Here is a 16,645-nt window from a genome sequence, read left to right as displayed (position 1 = left end):
GAGCAGTTTATTTGCTTGTGGATGCAACAGTAGGGTAGAAAATGCTTTCGAGCTGGGCAGACGTGTCTCCTGACTCCACCACTAAAGCTTTGTCTGGAGAAGCCACATTACTGCTTTGCTCAGTTTCCTGGCCTGTCAGAGTTAACATGCATTTTGAAGGGATACTTTTCTTTTCCTCTTGCCCCTTTTCTCTCTTTCCACATGGCCAGTGTCTACATGACCATTTTATTTGTTTACCCCATCGTTTTTGTCTTACCAAACCCCAACCCAGGATGAAGCCAGCCTTTTGCCTGCCTTCTGCCTTCCTAAAAGCATCTGAGGACTATGAGAAAGTACTATACAACCATAAGGCAGGCTTGTGTCATTGTCCCCAGCCAGCCTCCCTTACCCAGGTGTGGAGTTGGGCGTGGCCCCTGGGAGACACCAGTGGGAGCCTAGAAGAGAGATGGAAGCTATGGCTTCCCTCCTTACTCCGTTCCCACCCATTAGCTGATCCATCCACCATGGACCACCGTTCCTGCAGGTGGCCCTTTCTCTCTGGGTGTTGGGAGTCTCTCCCTCTCCTTGCTCCGTTAGGCTAGGAGGCAGTCATGGCTCCTCTTTGTTGCTAGTCATGGGTTGCTGGTTTCTTTTCCTAAACCTTCTTTTAAACAAATCCATGATTAAGCTTTGCCTCAGTTTCCCAGTTTGAGTGTCCCTCTGTTGCCTGACAGGAAGCTAACATATCAGCTCAATTGCCTGTTTTCTGTAATAACCCCATCAAACTTCCCCCAGTTCCCAGCTTCATCTTTCCTTTCATGTTCAGATACAGGCCCTACTTATTCTCAGCCACCATCCACTTTGAAGAGAGAATAAAAGCCATTAGAAAGATACCTGCCATCCAGCCGTATGTCCAGTCATATGTACCGTTGCTGGTTCACACCTGGCATGAGCGCTGACTGCATATGTCTCCTCCCTGCTCTGTGTTCACTGACATCACATCAGTAGCTTGCAGGTGGCCACAGTGGAAGGATTTACACTAGAGAAATTGGCAGATGCTACAAAGTAGGGCTTTTTTTTTTTTTTTTGTAGTGCCAGTTGTTAACCTTTATCAGCACATCACTGCCTATATCCAGATGCAAACTTTTTCTCCTTCACATTTATTGTGTTGAAAGAGATTGTAATGAAACAGCCTGTTATCAGAGGCTCCTCCATCCCCCACTACCTCTGGCAGCCCACTCAATCCATTATCCACTCTTACTACTGTCTGTTTGCTAGCTCCTTCTCAGCAGCATGGAAATGTGCTCTAGACTTGTCCTGTCCAATATAGCAGCCACTAGTCGAATGTGGTAACTGAGCACTCAAAATGTGGCTAGTGCAATTTGAAATGTGCAAAATATACGCCAGATTTCAAAGTCACTGTGAATAAAAGAACATCAAATGTCTACTAATTATGTTGATTACTTGTGAAATGATAATATTTGGGGTATAATAAGTTAAATAAAAGCTAATAAAATACTCATTTCACTTTTTTAAGTGACTCCTAGAAACTTTAAAATTACATAACACATGATTTCTGTTGGACAGTGCTACCATACATGCTCTCATCTTAAACATAAAATCCTTTCTTCTACCTGTCAGCCCCCTCCAATTCTTATCTTCTCACAATCAAAAATGTTTTAAAAGATGGCTGTTCTCGGGGCGCCTGGGTAGCTCAGTGGGTTAAAGCCTCTGCCTTCGGCTCAGGTCATGGTCTCAGGGTCCTGGGATCGAGCCCCACATCGGGCTCTCTGCTCGGTGGGAAGCCTGCTTCCTCCTCTCTCTCTCTCTCTCTCTCTCTCTGCCTGTCTCTCTGTCTACTTATGATCTCTGTCTGTCAAATAAATAAATTAATTTTAAAAAAAAGGTGGCTGTTCTCACTGTCCTGATTTCCTCACTACCACTCTCTGTGATAACCTTAAGCAAGGACTTGCAGGACTTTACTTCCACAATTGTACTTGCCTAGGTCACTGATGCTAACCTAGACTATTGCACAGCACGAATAACTTTTCAGTCCTTACCCGGCTTTACCTTTGGCAGCATTTTGCAACATGGAACAGTCCCCACAATCACACATTCTTCCACTGACAATGTACATATGTGATTTTCCTCCCACTGCTCTGAACATTGCTTTCCAAATTCATTTGCCAACTCCCCTCTGTCCTCCACTCAGCACTATATATTGATCTTCTAGAGGGTTCTGTCCATCTTATCCACTTCTGAGGACTCATTTGCTGTCTACAGCCCATAGCTCAGCAGCTATCCATATAACCTGTTCACTTACAGGGCTCACAGGTACCTTGATTCAGACGTGTTCAGATCTGAATTCATCAACTCCACCTTTGCTTGTAGGACTGGCACCATCTCATTCATGGTACGGTCTGTAAATGGGGCCACATCTACTCACTCTCCCCTGCCAGAACCTCAAGGACGTTATGAACCCATCCTCTCCTTCCTTTCTACTTTAGTCTCTCACAGTCACTTTGTAACTACACCTCATGTCTCTTGAATCCTTGCACTTGGCTTTAATTCCACACTCACCATCCTCTTCTGGGTCACCGTCATCCCTCACCTGGACTGCTCCAAGGGCCCCTTGAATGGTGTGCTTGCCTTCATTTTCACCATTCTCTAATCCATTGTCTGTGCATTAGCCAAAGTGACCTTCTACAATTTGAATAGGATTGCTCTTGCTTAAAACCCTCCAATGGCTTCCATTTCACTTTGACATAATGATTATAAGGCCATCAAATTCTGACTGTTGTCACTCTTTCTGTTCATTCTGTCTACTCTTGGACTTCTTTCAGTCCTTTAAATGTGCTGTAATATTTCAATTTCAAATATGCATTCTGTGCAGCCTAGATGTCTCTTCATCAGCCATCTTTTTGGGGCCAACTCCCTTTGTACCTGTAGGCCATTCCCTCAAAGTAGTTTTATCTCCCTCTGATCTTTTCCTATAGCATCAGTTTTCCTCTTGTAGACTCTAAGCTCCATGAGGTCTAGAGATCAGAGCTGTCTGGCTCACTGATGTATCCACAGTGCCTAACACAATGCCTGGGGCACACAGCAGGCATTCATTAACCATTTGTTAAACCATGAAAGTAACATCTGGCTCAAACTTGCCCTTTTGGAGAAGATGAAACTGGGATCCAACAAAAGGAAACAACTTGTTCAGAATTATAGAGCCTAGACTAAGGTTAATGCAAGACCAAAGCCTCCTTATTTCCAGATCAGTTCTCTTTCCAGGACATCATGTGCCTGTCTATAATTTAGTCACTATAGAGAAGTAGACTGAATGCTCTACATCTGTGAAAGCCACAGCAAGCTCATAGTCGTAACTACAGGTGACATAGTTGTTGTTTTCTTTGTTTGTTATAGGTAAAAGGCCTAGAAGTCCAATCCAAAAACAGACTCCATGTTTCTAATCCCAGAAGCTCCTAAACTTTTAATTTCCACAGCCTCCAGTGTGCTCATTGTTCATCGTCTTTCCCCTCATGAACCAGAGGAATCAGCTGGTATTCAGCGTTGGATGGTTTCTTCATTCCAGGCTCTTTATCACTCCCCAACCCAGGCAACATGTCACATGGAACAGAAGATTAGGAAGTACTGTACTGTCTTTAAATAGTAGCACTCAAGAAAACATGGGGTCCTGTGTAGTGCTGGGGTGGAGATGAGTATAGTAATTATAACAATACAAATAATCCCAATTTTTAAGCTAGTATTTTGTGCCAAGTACTAATTTAAATGCTTTGCATGCATTTTCTTTTTTATCTTAATAACTTTGTGAGTAGTTCCATTATTTCTGTTTTGAAGATGAGTAAACTGAGGCACAAAGTGGTTAGTAAATTGGCCAGGCCTTTCAATTAGAAGAGCCAGGGTTCCCATCTAATTGGTCCAGAGCCTAGAACTGTAACTGTGACATCTGACAATGAAGACTATGTTGAAATGACAGGAAACACCAAAAAGCTCAACTGAGGGAGATCCCAAAGTTGCTTTTTACAGATTCCCCACTCCTGATTACTCATTATTTCATTAGTCCATCTGCTCATTCATTTTTTTCATTCTCTCAACACACATTTATTGAAGAGTCACATTATATCAATTACTGGGAATACTGATAAAAATTGCTGGCCTCTATCTTCTTAGATCTCATAGTCTAGTTGGGAGACATATAAGTAAATAGACATTTATCCTACTGTGTGCTCAGTGCTCAGATAGAGGGAAACCATGGGGCTCTGGGAACAAAGAAAGCTTATAAACCAAATTGAAAGGACACCATGACAGTTTATTCAGGACTTGCATTCCACTCTTTTCCCTCTCTCTGTCTGACTTCTGCTTTCTCCTGGCTTCTCAGTTTCCCTCCAGCCCTTCTCTTGCTTTAGTCCTTTGGTGCCTTCCCTGGCTTCCCTAATTCCTGGCTCTTGATTCAAGCTCCCTCCTTTTCTTCTCCCTCCTGAAGTTGGTTTGAAATGAATTCTGGCTTTGCCAGAAGGACTCTTATAGTGAAGACAGTCAGAGGCCAGTCCCCAAAGCTAAACCAGGGCGTCCAGGACCAACTTTTAATATGACTTTGACCTCAAAGAGTTGGATACCCAATACAGGGAGCTTTAAAGAATATAGTGGGATGGATGGGTGTATAGATGCCCTATATCTTCAATAACTTGGTTACTTACCACCTAACCTAAACAGAGAAATTGATCCTAGTAGTTACCCAACATTCCTTGCAGCTCAGTCATTGTGCACTATCTTAATACTGTCACATTTTTGTTTTTTGCTGCTAGTTATGGATCCTGATATGGCCAGAGAATCTTCTCTGTATGGAGTTAACTTGAGACAGGCGCTATAAATTTCTAAGGTGTTCAAATGCTGAGAACTTTCAGGATGTTGTACTTTCTCGAGTAGCAATCTCCCATTGGCCTGCTCTGCCCTAAACGAGGTTTCTGTCTTATAGTCGTAAATGAGTCATATCCTGGCCATATAATTTCTGTGAATTAGAAGTATCAGTTGAATTTTGCAACTAAGAGAGTATTTGTGATGATTCTTTTTTTTTTTTAAAGATTATTTATTTATTTGACAGAGAGAGATCACAAGTAGGCAGAGAGGCAGGCAGGGGGTGGGTGGTGGGAAGCAGGCTCCCCACTGAGCAGAGAGCCAGATATGGGACTCGATCCCAGGACCCTGAGACCATGACCTGAGCCGAAGGCAGAGGCTTAACCCACTGAGCCACCCAGGTGCCCCTGTGATGATTCTTATTGGTCAATGTGTTTGATATAATAAATGGGGATTCTACCCTAGCTGACCTGAGAAATTAGAGCCAGAAGGGATCTGCAGAATGAAAGAAAAGGCAGGGATTAAGAATCTGGATATTACCATGAGGTGAAGAAGGACTTTCGGTAGGAATGATGGGACAAATGAGAGAATTGGACTGATGGGTAGTTGAAGCCAGAAAGTGGTTATTAGAGCATTGGAATATACATAAATGTACTAGTAAGTGGATGATAAGTTTCGGAGTACGGCTGTGGGGATGAATGCTGGAGTAAAATGGAGATTAATGGCCGTAGAGTTGGAAGCATTTTGAAACCGTAAGACTCAAGCATTGGTTGAGTCTTGTAATTGGATGCTCAAATCTTCCAAGATAGTGACTAGATGGGAAGACAAGGTGACGTAGGTTTCAGCTTCTTCTAACATAGGGATCCAAGCAAGAGGCCCGAGGGTGATAGCCGTGAGCTGCACAGGAGGTGGGTATGATTGTATGCCTGTCATCGGGTGATACAAACCTCCAAGGGGCAAAGCTTTTTGCTTGCTGATGGAGGAATAATTGTCTGGAAATGATTCTGCAGAGCCATGAGAGTACTGACACGCAACACCTTCCCCAGCCCACCCACGTCACCAGCCTGAAACATACACCCACGTATGTGCTTGTCAACTCTTGCCTTTTAATAGTTTCTGGGAAAATAGGGTTTGTTTCAGTTGACGGGTAGAGTATAGTAGTAATAATAACTTTAGATTTACGCACTTACTCTGTACAAAACAAACTTGTAAGTATTAAAACTCCCATTTTCAAATTGAAGAATTTGAGACTCGGAGTGCTCAATGGTAGAGCTAGGATTTGAGTTACGGTCTCGGTATCACCGAAGCCCTTGTTCTACAGTGAATGGGTAAGGGTACAAGTTCCAAAGCTGTGTGTTTCCCCCATAGTTCAAGTGGGGATATAAAGTAGGAAAGTGTTTAATACCATTCTGGGGCCGTAGGAAGTAACAATACATGTTAGCTCCTACTATTAATCATTGTCGTTGTTGTTGATGGTTATTATTATGGCTGTTTCAGTTCCAGCCCACTGCCATAATCTAGCCAGAAATATCAGCAGGACCCTTTTTCCCCAGTCGATAATAGATTACTGGTTGGGTAGTGGCTTGCAGTTTTGAGTCTGTAATCTGTCTGGTGCTTGTATTAAGAAGCTTGATATTTTGGCTTTTAGAAAACCCATAGCAGGCGAGTAAAACTCAGGTAAGTAGGATGAGTAGTTGCTCACCCATTCATATTCGGACCCAAGGGCTTCGCAGCTGAGCCATGTGTTAGGACCCCAGTATTTACATGGCCTCCAAATACTACAGCAATGGTGGGTAGCCTTCCCTATGGTAGAAACACTCCCAGGGTCATGTGACTGAATTTGGAGTGAGACCGCACCTTAGTGGAGAAACGCAGTGGGTGTGTTGCCTCTCAGAGTGGACCTAGTAAAACCCTATTAAAATGTACCACTGGGAGTTAACCACTTCACTTGTCAACTGAGAGTGAATCAAAAGAAGACACATTAGGAGAAGGAAAGGAAAAGTGAGTTGGGGGAAGTCGGAGGGGGAGATGACACATGAGAGACTCTGAGATTCTGAGAAACAAACTGAGGGTTTTGGAGGGGAGGGCCTGGGGGGTTGGGTGAGCCTGGTGGTGGGTGTTAAGGAGGGCATGGATTGCATGGAGCACTGGGCGTGGTGCATAAACAATGAATTTTGGAACACTGAAAAAATTAAATATTTTTTTAAAAGCCACGTGCATGGAACCAACAGATTGCAGACCTGGCAAGACTTTAGAAATAATTTCATCCAACCCCCTCATTTTACTGATAAGGAAAGGGAGTCCCAGGGAGGAGAAAGGGCTCATCAGGGTCATACAGCTGGCAGTCATTTTGTTTGTTTCAAAAATTAATATGAATAATCTTTCTATACATCAATAAACCCACCTTCCTGCCTTTGTAAACACAGTATAATGGCTGTAATTGAATTTGTCTTTGACAGTAGAGAAAGCAAGCTTTTCGGGTTTTGCAGGGCCCTACTGTCATCAGGGGAAGATAAGTTGTCAGGAACTAACCTGAAAATCTTCCTAGGGACTGACTGTGAGCTCCTTAAGGAATAGGCCTGGTATTATTCATAAGTTAAGGCAAGTTGTAAATCCTACCTAAGCTACTTACTAGCTTAGGCAAGTCACTTAACCTCTTTGAGCTTCTTTGTAAATTTAAATCCCAAGACCTTTGTCACAGAATGTTCTGAGCATTAGGTGAGGCGAGACATACACCGTGCTTTTGCTAAAATAAGAATTCAGTGAGTATGTATGCTCAGCTAACACTTAACGAATATTAACCCTGCTAAAAGCTAGGGATACATTGAAGAATCAGAAAGCCAAGGACCCTGCTTTGATGGAGCTTAGGTTCAGAAAGGAGGAGCAGAGGTGAGGGCCACAGAGGGAGAGGTAGACAGTAAATGAGGGTGCAGATAAATTAACAATATAATTTCAGGTGATGCTAAGTGCTATGAAGGGTTTAAAGACATGAAAATGAGATGATCTGGTAGAAGATGTTTGGGAGAAGTCTCGGCCAAATGGCAAAGTCTGGCCGCTTCAAGATTACATTTGAAGAGGACCTAAATCATGAAAGAGGGAGGCAGTCGAACATCCACGAGATAGGGCATTCCTGGGAGAGCAGGAGCAGGCAGGGGCAAGCTTGACATGTTCAGTCAATAGCACGATACTGGTTGTTTCCAGTATGAGCGGGACAGTGAGCGAGGGCATGAGAATAAGGTTGTAGATGATAGCAAAACACCATGTTGAGGTTCTAGGCCATTTTGCAAAATCTGAACGTCATTCAAAACGCAGTGGGGTCCGTTGTGCGTTTAATAGTGAGAGTAACTGTAATAGAATGAAAACTAAAGATTTTATCCTTGTCCGTGGTTCCTGGCACACAGCTCCTGAGACCCTTTGAATCTCTGGCGTAAAAACTGTCTTTTGTATACTGATGAGATGAATGGTGTCTGGGGCTCACGGACAGCTTCCGCAAGGGTTGATTTAATCAGTGGCCAGTGATTTTTATCAATCAAGCCTATGTAATAAACCTCCATAAAAACCCCAGAACAACAGAGTTTGGAGAGCTTTGGGTGGTGCCCCCCAGAAGGCGTGGAAGTTCCCCACCCCCCACCCCCCAAACCTTCCCTAGGAATCTCTTCTATTTGGCTGTTCCAGAATCACATTCTTTATAATAAACCAATAAGAGTAGGTGAACTGGTTTCCTGTGAGCTGTTCTAGCAAATTATCCAATCCTACATAGGACAGCTGGTCACGGGGAACCCCCAGTTCATAGTCAGCCAGAACTACAGAGGGACTTATGACTGGCATCTAGGGTAGGAGGTAGTCATGGGGGACTGAACCCTTAAGTCTATAGAGTCTAATGCCAACTCTGGGTGGTGTCAGAATTGGATTGAATTGTAGGACACCCCGCTGGTGTCTCAAGAAGTGGGAAATTGATTGGCATGAGGAAAAAACCCACACATTTGGTGTCAGATATACTGTGTGTAAAAACAGCGCAGAGAGACAGAATCTAACTTGGGTCATTCACGGATCCATTCAACATGTTTATGGATCCTCTCTTTGGGCCAGGCACAGTTCTTAGTGCCGTGAATGAATCCAGTAACAACCCCTGGCCACATGCTAATAGGCTAATAAATACGTAAAAATGCATGGAGCATTTGCTATGTACTGGTACTAAGTGCTTTACCTGAAAAACTCGTGTGAACCTCACAGCAGCCCAGGGAGAGGCATACTATTAACTGTCCCCATTTTTAGAAGGGGAAACAGAGGCTAATACAGAAGCTAAATCATTTGTCTGCGATGATACAGCCAGTACGTGGTCAAGCCCAACTTCAAACCCTGGCAGTTTGCTGTAGTCAGTCTTTCATCTTAATCACAGCACTACATTTTCTTTTTCTGCAAATCAATCTGACTGGGCTTGGGGGTCTTAGGGGACCAAAGTGGAAATCAGGAGACTAGTTAGCCCAGGTTAGTCAGAGAGTGGGATACGGGAATTTTCAGCAGTGATGCAAGGAGGTGTTATTCTTCCCACTTTATAAATGGGAAAACTAAAGCTTAGTTCACACATCTGGTAAGTTAGCAGAGCCCAGATACAATGCCAAACCTATCTCAAAAACCCAGTATCTTTTCTGCTAGCATCTCCATCTCCTGAAGCATTGTAGGGCCTCGGCGTACCCTCCCCCGCTTTACGATCAGGAGGCTAATATGAGGTGTATTTTGCAGTCAAGATCGGAAAGCTGGGCGTTTAGATTTTATTTTTCTGTTTGGAAGGTATTATATAATTAAAAACTACAAAAAATGCTAACATTCCAACACATTCACTTATACACATATAGAGTGTTTTTTTTTCTTTTTTTATAATTTTTGCATTAAGATAGAGTATTCGTAAAGCAAAATACACAGATCTTAAGCACACATTGTGATGAATTTTGGTAAATGTTTATGCCTATGTAATCTCTACCCTAAACAAGGCCTATGTGTGCACACATGTGAGTAGATAGGTAGGTAGATATACAGATATATGGATAGAACTTAAAATTACAAATGAAGGGCAAGTCTCCACATCATGATTAATGACGAAGACTTCTCCCACTCTTTCCTTCCTCTCATCCCTTCTTCTAAGTTGACATTGTTGTCATCAACGCCTGGAGCTTCACAGAATACCAGGTGCAGGTCAAAAGATGACTGTATCCAAAAGCAAAGCAAAACAAAATAAATAAAAGAACAACTAGCCATTTCTTCATGTTTGTTGGAGGAACAAAATCACATTGCTCTACTTTCTGTTTTTCTATGGAGGGGTCATGTGCCTCAGCCCACACTTTACCATGTGAACTTGTTTTCCAGTAAAATGACTCAGAGTTCGTCAAGAAGGCAGATTCATGTATTCAGAACTATGTGTCAGCATCTCTGGAAAAAGCTGCAGTGGACTGTGTACTGGCTTATTGTGCGCACACACACAACACACACACACTTTTTACCCAGGAAGTTTGCACAAGTAATAAGCAGCAGAAATGGGATTTGAACTCAAGCTTAGGGGACTCACTCAAGGGCCAAGCTCTCTGTATTACAGGGAGGACAGGAGCATCGAGTCTGAGTGTGGGACTAAGCAATGGCCTGGACTCAGAATTGAACTGGAATTCTGGTTCACTGCATATTGGCTTTATGGCTTTATTGGATAAATGACTTGTACTGTGTTCCCTTCCTTGATTCATAAAGTGGGGATAGATGATGATATCGACATCATAAAGTCATGCTGGGGTTTAAAAAGGTCACATACATAAAGCCATTAGCACCATGCACAGCATAGAGTAGAAAGTACTTGGGAAGTGTTGGTTTGAACCAGTAACATAGCAATGGCCATGGGAGTTGGCTGCTAAGTCAATGGACAACACACTTTTTGAATCAGTCAGAAAACATTCAAGCTTGCATCTTCAATACATGGAAACTTGTTGATGGAGAGGCATAGTTGTGTTCTACTGTAATGGTAGATTCCGTGTACTGTAAGGCAGATGAAGTACAGCTGCAATAAAATATTTCCGATTCTTGCCTATTATTATACTTTCATACTAACACTATGCAGTACATCAAGGTCTATTATATATCTATGGCCAGATGAGTTTCTAATGATTTTTTAAAGTTTTTTGATGACTTCCGAATGATTGTGTATGTGCCTGTGTACTTATATCTCAGCTGGTATTCTAGATCATTTTGATTTCTTCCCAGTTCTTGTCTTAACTGACCAGGTCTTCATTGCTTTTGTATTGTAATATGAAGAGCTAGTACCGAGTAAAAGTGTCAGTGTTTTCTTATTTACTTGGATCTGAATGATCACTGTTACCTTTAATCCACTGACTGAAGGTTAATGTAAATGAAACTAGATAATACCTGTAAATCCAGTAGCCTGAAACGTGTAAGTGATAACATGGACATGTCCCTGGATGCTGGGAACCCGGGCAGTCGCCATGCGCTCTTCTCTGCATGGTGTAGATATCCTGTGCTTCTTTTAAGAAGCCTCACGCATCTTGCGTGACTCATATCTACCCAATGTGTGGACCAACTCATCAGTCTGGTGATGATCTGCGTACTCAATGCTGGTAAAGCTTAACTAATTTCTTGAGACTAGAAATCATATAAATGACACTCTTAGTATTTTCTCCTGGAATCCTAATGGGTCCTCCTACGCACTCCCTGGAGTGCATACACGGTTTCAGAAACACTGGCTTACATGATCTTACATTGCCCCCGTGATTAAAGTCCTCACCCTTTCATTCAGCAACTTGGCAAACATTAACCAGGCACCTGTGAGTACTAGGACCATGCTAGGCTTGACACCTGCAATAACACAGTTGTTGCCTTTGGGGAATGCATGGTATAGCTCCCACCAGGCTAGGTCCTGATCAGTCTTCCCTGTAGACTGTGACTGTGGACACTGCCAAGCTTGCTGTGGCCTTCGGTGCTTAGGTCTAGACTACCTGATGGCCTTCCCAAATTCTTGAGGCTGTTGTTTCGCTTCCCCTGGCTAGGGCAGATCCCCCATTTCACATTACCAATATTAGTGTGTCTGCCACTCATGGGATCCCCCTCCTCTCTGTGGGTGTTGAAGAGCCCCTTTCTTCCCTTAACCTAATTTCCCTGGGTAACTCACCCAGTGTGGCCTTCAAGCCCTTTGCTAGCTCCCAGGCCACGCCATAACACATGAGAACTGGGTGTTTCCCATGCCCACGCAGGCCTGGTGATTGCTGGTGCTGCGGCCTGCAGAGTGGTAGCTCGGCCTTGACACAGCAGGGCAGGGTCAAACCCCATGAATGCGATCTTTCATGACCATGGTACAGGGCCCCTATTTTTTCCTACAGAAACCCTTCACTTGCTTTCAGAAGTGACGATCAAATGTGAACTTTCATGGTTTATTTATAGCGTTGCCTTATAGAGAGAAAGAAAAGAAGTGATTAAAATGCGATTTTACAAAATATTTTGTTTGTAAAAGGCTTTCATTGTGTGGGCAAAAAGGAAAGAGAAAAGTCACTCTATTCATTGTGCTGTCTAGACTCTCACACAAAGAGGGTAGCGTGCTGCAAATTAAGATTGTCCAGCCCCTGCCTGCTGACAAAAAGTAGGAATTTTGAGGCCAACTTCAAACAAACCCTTCTGAACAGAAATATATTGTGGGGGGGGGGGGGGGTGACTATATTTAGCACGTGTCAGCATTCCCATAATAAATTCATATTGTTATGCTGTGGTAATTTCCAGATTTATTGCAGCCGGCGGGTTCCTGAGGTTTTGGCTTTATGTTAGTGATTTGGAGAAATTTAAAAAGCCAGCAATGCTGTGTCTGATGACAACGGTGACTCTCTGGGCACCCTCCATATCGGGTCCAGGACCCGTGATGAGCTCTGCCTCCCAGGATACAGGAGGAACACGAGTCGTTTTGAGTGACTACAGAAGCATAATATATATATATTTTTTAGAATGCAGTATTTTTTATTATCCTTAAATTATCAAATCCACTATGCCACTGCAGAGTATTTAGAAAAGACAAAAAAGAGAAAAAAAAGTTACCACCCATGCTCTTGAACCTGTTAACGTCCCAATGTATTTTCATCCAGTATTTGTTGTGCACATGTAACTTGTGTTTAAGACAAACACGGTTCTTGAGATAGAAGTGAGAAACGACTGTGTTTAATGACTCCCACCGTCCCCTTACAGTTGTGCAGAGTAGAACAAGTTTTTCTCTGCCCTGGTTAAAAATTCTCATAGTTGCATTACTTTCTTAGATCACGTACAAAGTCAGTCTTAGGTAGCACAAGTTTTAGGGTCTCTTTAAGTTGTAAGACATGGCCCAAATTCAGAAATTTGATGATCAAGGAATATATAATAATCATCACATGAGTTTTCATCTAAAGATGAGGCCTCTCCCCACTCCCCAGCTGGGGTATGCTGCACATGAGAGGACAAAGCTGTGATTAGTCTCTCCTCCCCACTCAATGCCTCTCTAGCAGATTCGTTTTTTTCTTATTCCTTGAGGTAGTTGGAGGGTGTATAGGAAGAGAAGTCAGGGGTGTGAAAAGTTCTTATCTGATCAGTTCTCTTTGCCTACTATGTGTTTGTAGCTAGGCTCCATCAAAGATTTTTCTGGAAATCCTCTACTTTCGGAAGTCTCCCACATATAGTATCTTGTCCTTGTTAATGCTACTCAAGTAGACTATTTATTCTTCTCTTCCTTCCTAAGACACTGAGTAGGTCAACTCAAGCTTCTTCATGCAGACTCTCTCTGCCTCATGCGGCAGCCATATTAGACACTGTCTGAGACAATCCATGACAATTCTCCCACATGTGGGGCACTTAGGGTCCATGGGAACCAGCCATGCCTTTTGGAGTCTGACAGACTCTGTCTGTTACTGGCTGATTCCAGTACTGGCGGAAGCTGCCAGTGAGCCCTTCTCCTCCACATGGGAATCCTACTCAGTCCACAGTGTCCCATAACCTCAGGGATACAGCAGATTCATTCCCTGGTGTCCTCAGTGAAGCCCTGCTCTCTTGACCTGTGAAGGGGGAGGCTCCTCTCAGCCCTCCCCTGGAAGTAAGTCTGATGCACAATAAGCCAACAATTAGCTCAAAAAAAAAAAAAAAGAAAGAAAGAAAGAAAGAACGAAAGAAAGAAAGACCAAAAAATCTCTTTTTCTGTCCTTCCATGTGGATAAAAGGTTTAAGAGTTGATTAATGGGTCCTCAACCACCCTTTTTACAAATTCTTCAGGGTGGTCTGTTTTCCAGCTCGCTTTGGTATCTTATATCTGTCAACTTTAGATCTCAGCCAAAACTTCCATTTTAGCATTCTGTCACGTGTATGACCCTGAAGTTCATCCATCCCGTAGTCATTCCCTGAGTGCACACGACATACCAGATGCTGAGTTTGGCAGTGGAAATAATTATAACAGTTCCCGTCTTAAGGAGCTCGCAGTCTAGTTGGGGAGGCTGGTGTGCTAACAGAAAATTGTGGTGCCATGTCATAAATGCTAGGATAGATGGCATAGCACGAGTTGCTGTGGGAGCAAATAATTCAGTCTTGGTGGGAGGCAGGCAGCAGGGATGAGTCAGTAAAAGCCTCCTCAGTGGAGTCAATACCTGAGCTAAGTTTAATGTTTAAATCTGTGCTTTTTTTTTTTTTTTAGGGAACAAAAGAACCTCTTTTTAAATCTTTGAAATCTCTAGTGCCATTGTTTGTTTCTCAGTAATTTATTTTAAAAACAGGAAAGGTAATGTGAAGAAAGGAGGAAAGCCTTACCATCTGCCACATGTCCACACATCTGTTTCAGTGGGAAGGGAAGGGGCGCGTGTGGAGCACCTTCTATGAGACAAGTTTCCTGGGTCCCACCCTTGAAGGGTGTGGTCTCAAGGCTGAGGCGTAAGCTCAACCTGGAGGAGTATTTCCCAAGGCCATTTTCAGGATTCCAAGGAGGGAGATGAGGCAGAACCATTCTGGAAACGCTGCGGAGTGCTACTCATAAAGTAAAAGCAAGGACAGGACGAGAGAACGAGGGGCAGAGTTAGCACTGGGCATTGCTGAGCCCATCTCCACAAGATGGAGTGAGGCTCACTTTAAGGGAATCAAAACTTAAGTCTGTGAAGGAAAATACAGGGTGAGCAGAGCTCTTCACATATCCTTCTGAGTTGGAACGGCAGCAACCTCAAGATGTGTTTGGCTGTTCATCCCTCCACAAAATGGCCCCGATTGTCCTTTTTCAGCTCTTCTACCCTTGGTTTCCTTTCCAGTAGTTTTTCATAATTTAGAAAATCTCCTCCTTTCTTAAAACTGCCATTTCTTTCTGTTGTCACTGTGCTTGCTAACGTCAGCATCTCTGATTTCCAAGTCAGCACTTTTAAATCCGTTGAGGGCTGGGAAACCAGAGAACTCATTCAGAATGTTCATGCCATCCTTGGGGAAGAGTTGGTAGAGCATCCTAGCCAGAGTGGAAGTATGTGGAAGTGATTAGCAGTTGAGACGATATCAAGTTTCCTAACCCTTGAATAACTACTGAAAAGAAATTTATCTATTTCTAGCAAAGCAAAGTTTATCACCCTCTATTTTGATCACAGTAAATGTCTCTTCTACTCTGTGGTGAGCCCTGTGATGAAAGGACCCATGCCGTCTTCATCTCTGTTTTCTGTTGAATGTTGCTCTTGACACATACAAGGAGCTTGGTTTATTTTACAGATATTCTAGATGTTGAGTAAGCAATAAGTAGGCAAAGCGCCTGGCCCCAAGTAGCTTCCATTCCGGGGAGGGCAGGGAGTGAGAGGGAAGATAAGGAACACATAAACCAGTAAATACGGGGCATACCAGAAGGGAATCGGTCGTAAATAATATACAGAATGTGTACATTTCTGTAAATATAAATAAATTTATATAAATAATGTATAAATTACTCCTTCCCTAGCTACTAGGTAAGTTTCCCCAGGACAAAGAGTATGTCTTACGCAAATCTAACGTAATATCTGGTACATAATGAGTAATTAATAAATATGGGGAATGAGAATATGTGAACCCAGGATAACTATACCCTTAACAATTAGAGCTCCATAATGATTCCTAAGGCAGGCCTACTGTGGCTCCCCACTGCCTGCCCTCTCCCTAGGCAAGTCTGTCGGACTCCAAAGTTTGAGGCCACTCCATTCTCCCTAATGGGAATTTCCATTTTCCATTGCTTTACTGGCTTGGGGAGACTGCCCAAGGAAACCTAACCCTCTCCTTCCGATAATGGAGCCCACACAAGCTGTGGCTGATCTCAGCACCATACACACCAGCCACGTCCACCCAGATGCTGCCATTTGATGTCTGCCCCCATTGCCCTATTGTCCCATTGTAAAGACAAGTAAATCAGACTCAGCCCAAAGGCCTCACATCTGTGCTCACAGTTTTAGGAAAAAGAACTTAAATGTTGAGCAGAAGAGGTCTTAAGGATGTTATCCTAGAGAGCAGGTGCAAAGTGGGTTCCGTTCTGTTGTTAGTTACCTTGAGTTTAAGTAAACGATGCACTTAGTGGTTGATTATGTTGCCTTCCGAAGCCCTCATGTCCAGATAATAAGACTAAGTAAGTTCCTCTTCCCATTCCCTGCAGGTGGTCACAGAAGTGCCTTGCCATTGGGGTTGGTTAGGCCCCGGAGCCCTCAAGACTGAATCATTTATTAAGCCCAGGCTGTGTGGTCATAGGTGTAACTTTTAATGTTCATTGGGTTTTATTCTTACTATCAAAGAGAGTAAGTTGAAAAAAAAATGGGCTCAC

General features: G+C 43.1%; 1 protein-coding gene across 6 annotated transcripts in view; it reads left to right on the top strand.

Moving 5' to 3' along the window:
• Nucleotides 1–16,645, top strand: part of FGGY (FGGY carbohydrate kinase domain containing) — a 408,575-nt gene that overhangs the window by 386,647 nt on the left and 5,283 nt on the right. The gene's annotated exons all lie outside the window — the stretch shown is intronic.

Source organism: Meles meles, chromosome 1, assembly GCF_922984935.1.
Source record: "Meles meles chromosome 1, mMelMel3.1 paternal haplotype, whole genome shotgun sequence".
Classification (NCBI taxonomy): Eukaryota; Metazoa; Chordata; class Mammalia; order Carnivora; family Mustelidae; genus Meles; species Meles meles.
The sequence above is the reverse complement of the archived record's forward strand: the minus strand, read 5'-3'. Positions and strand labels throughout refer to the sequence as shown.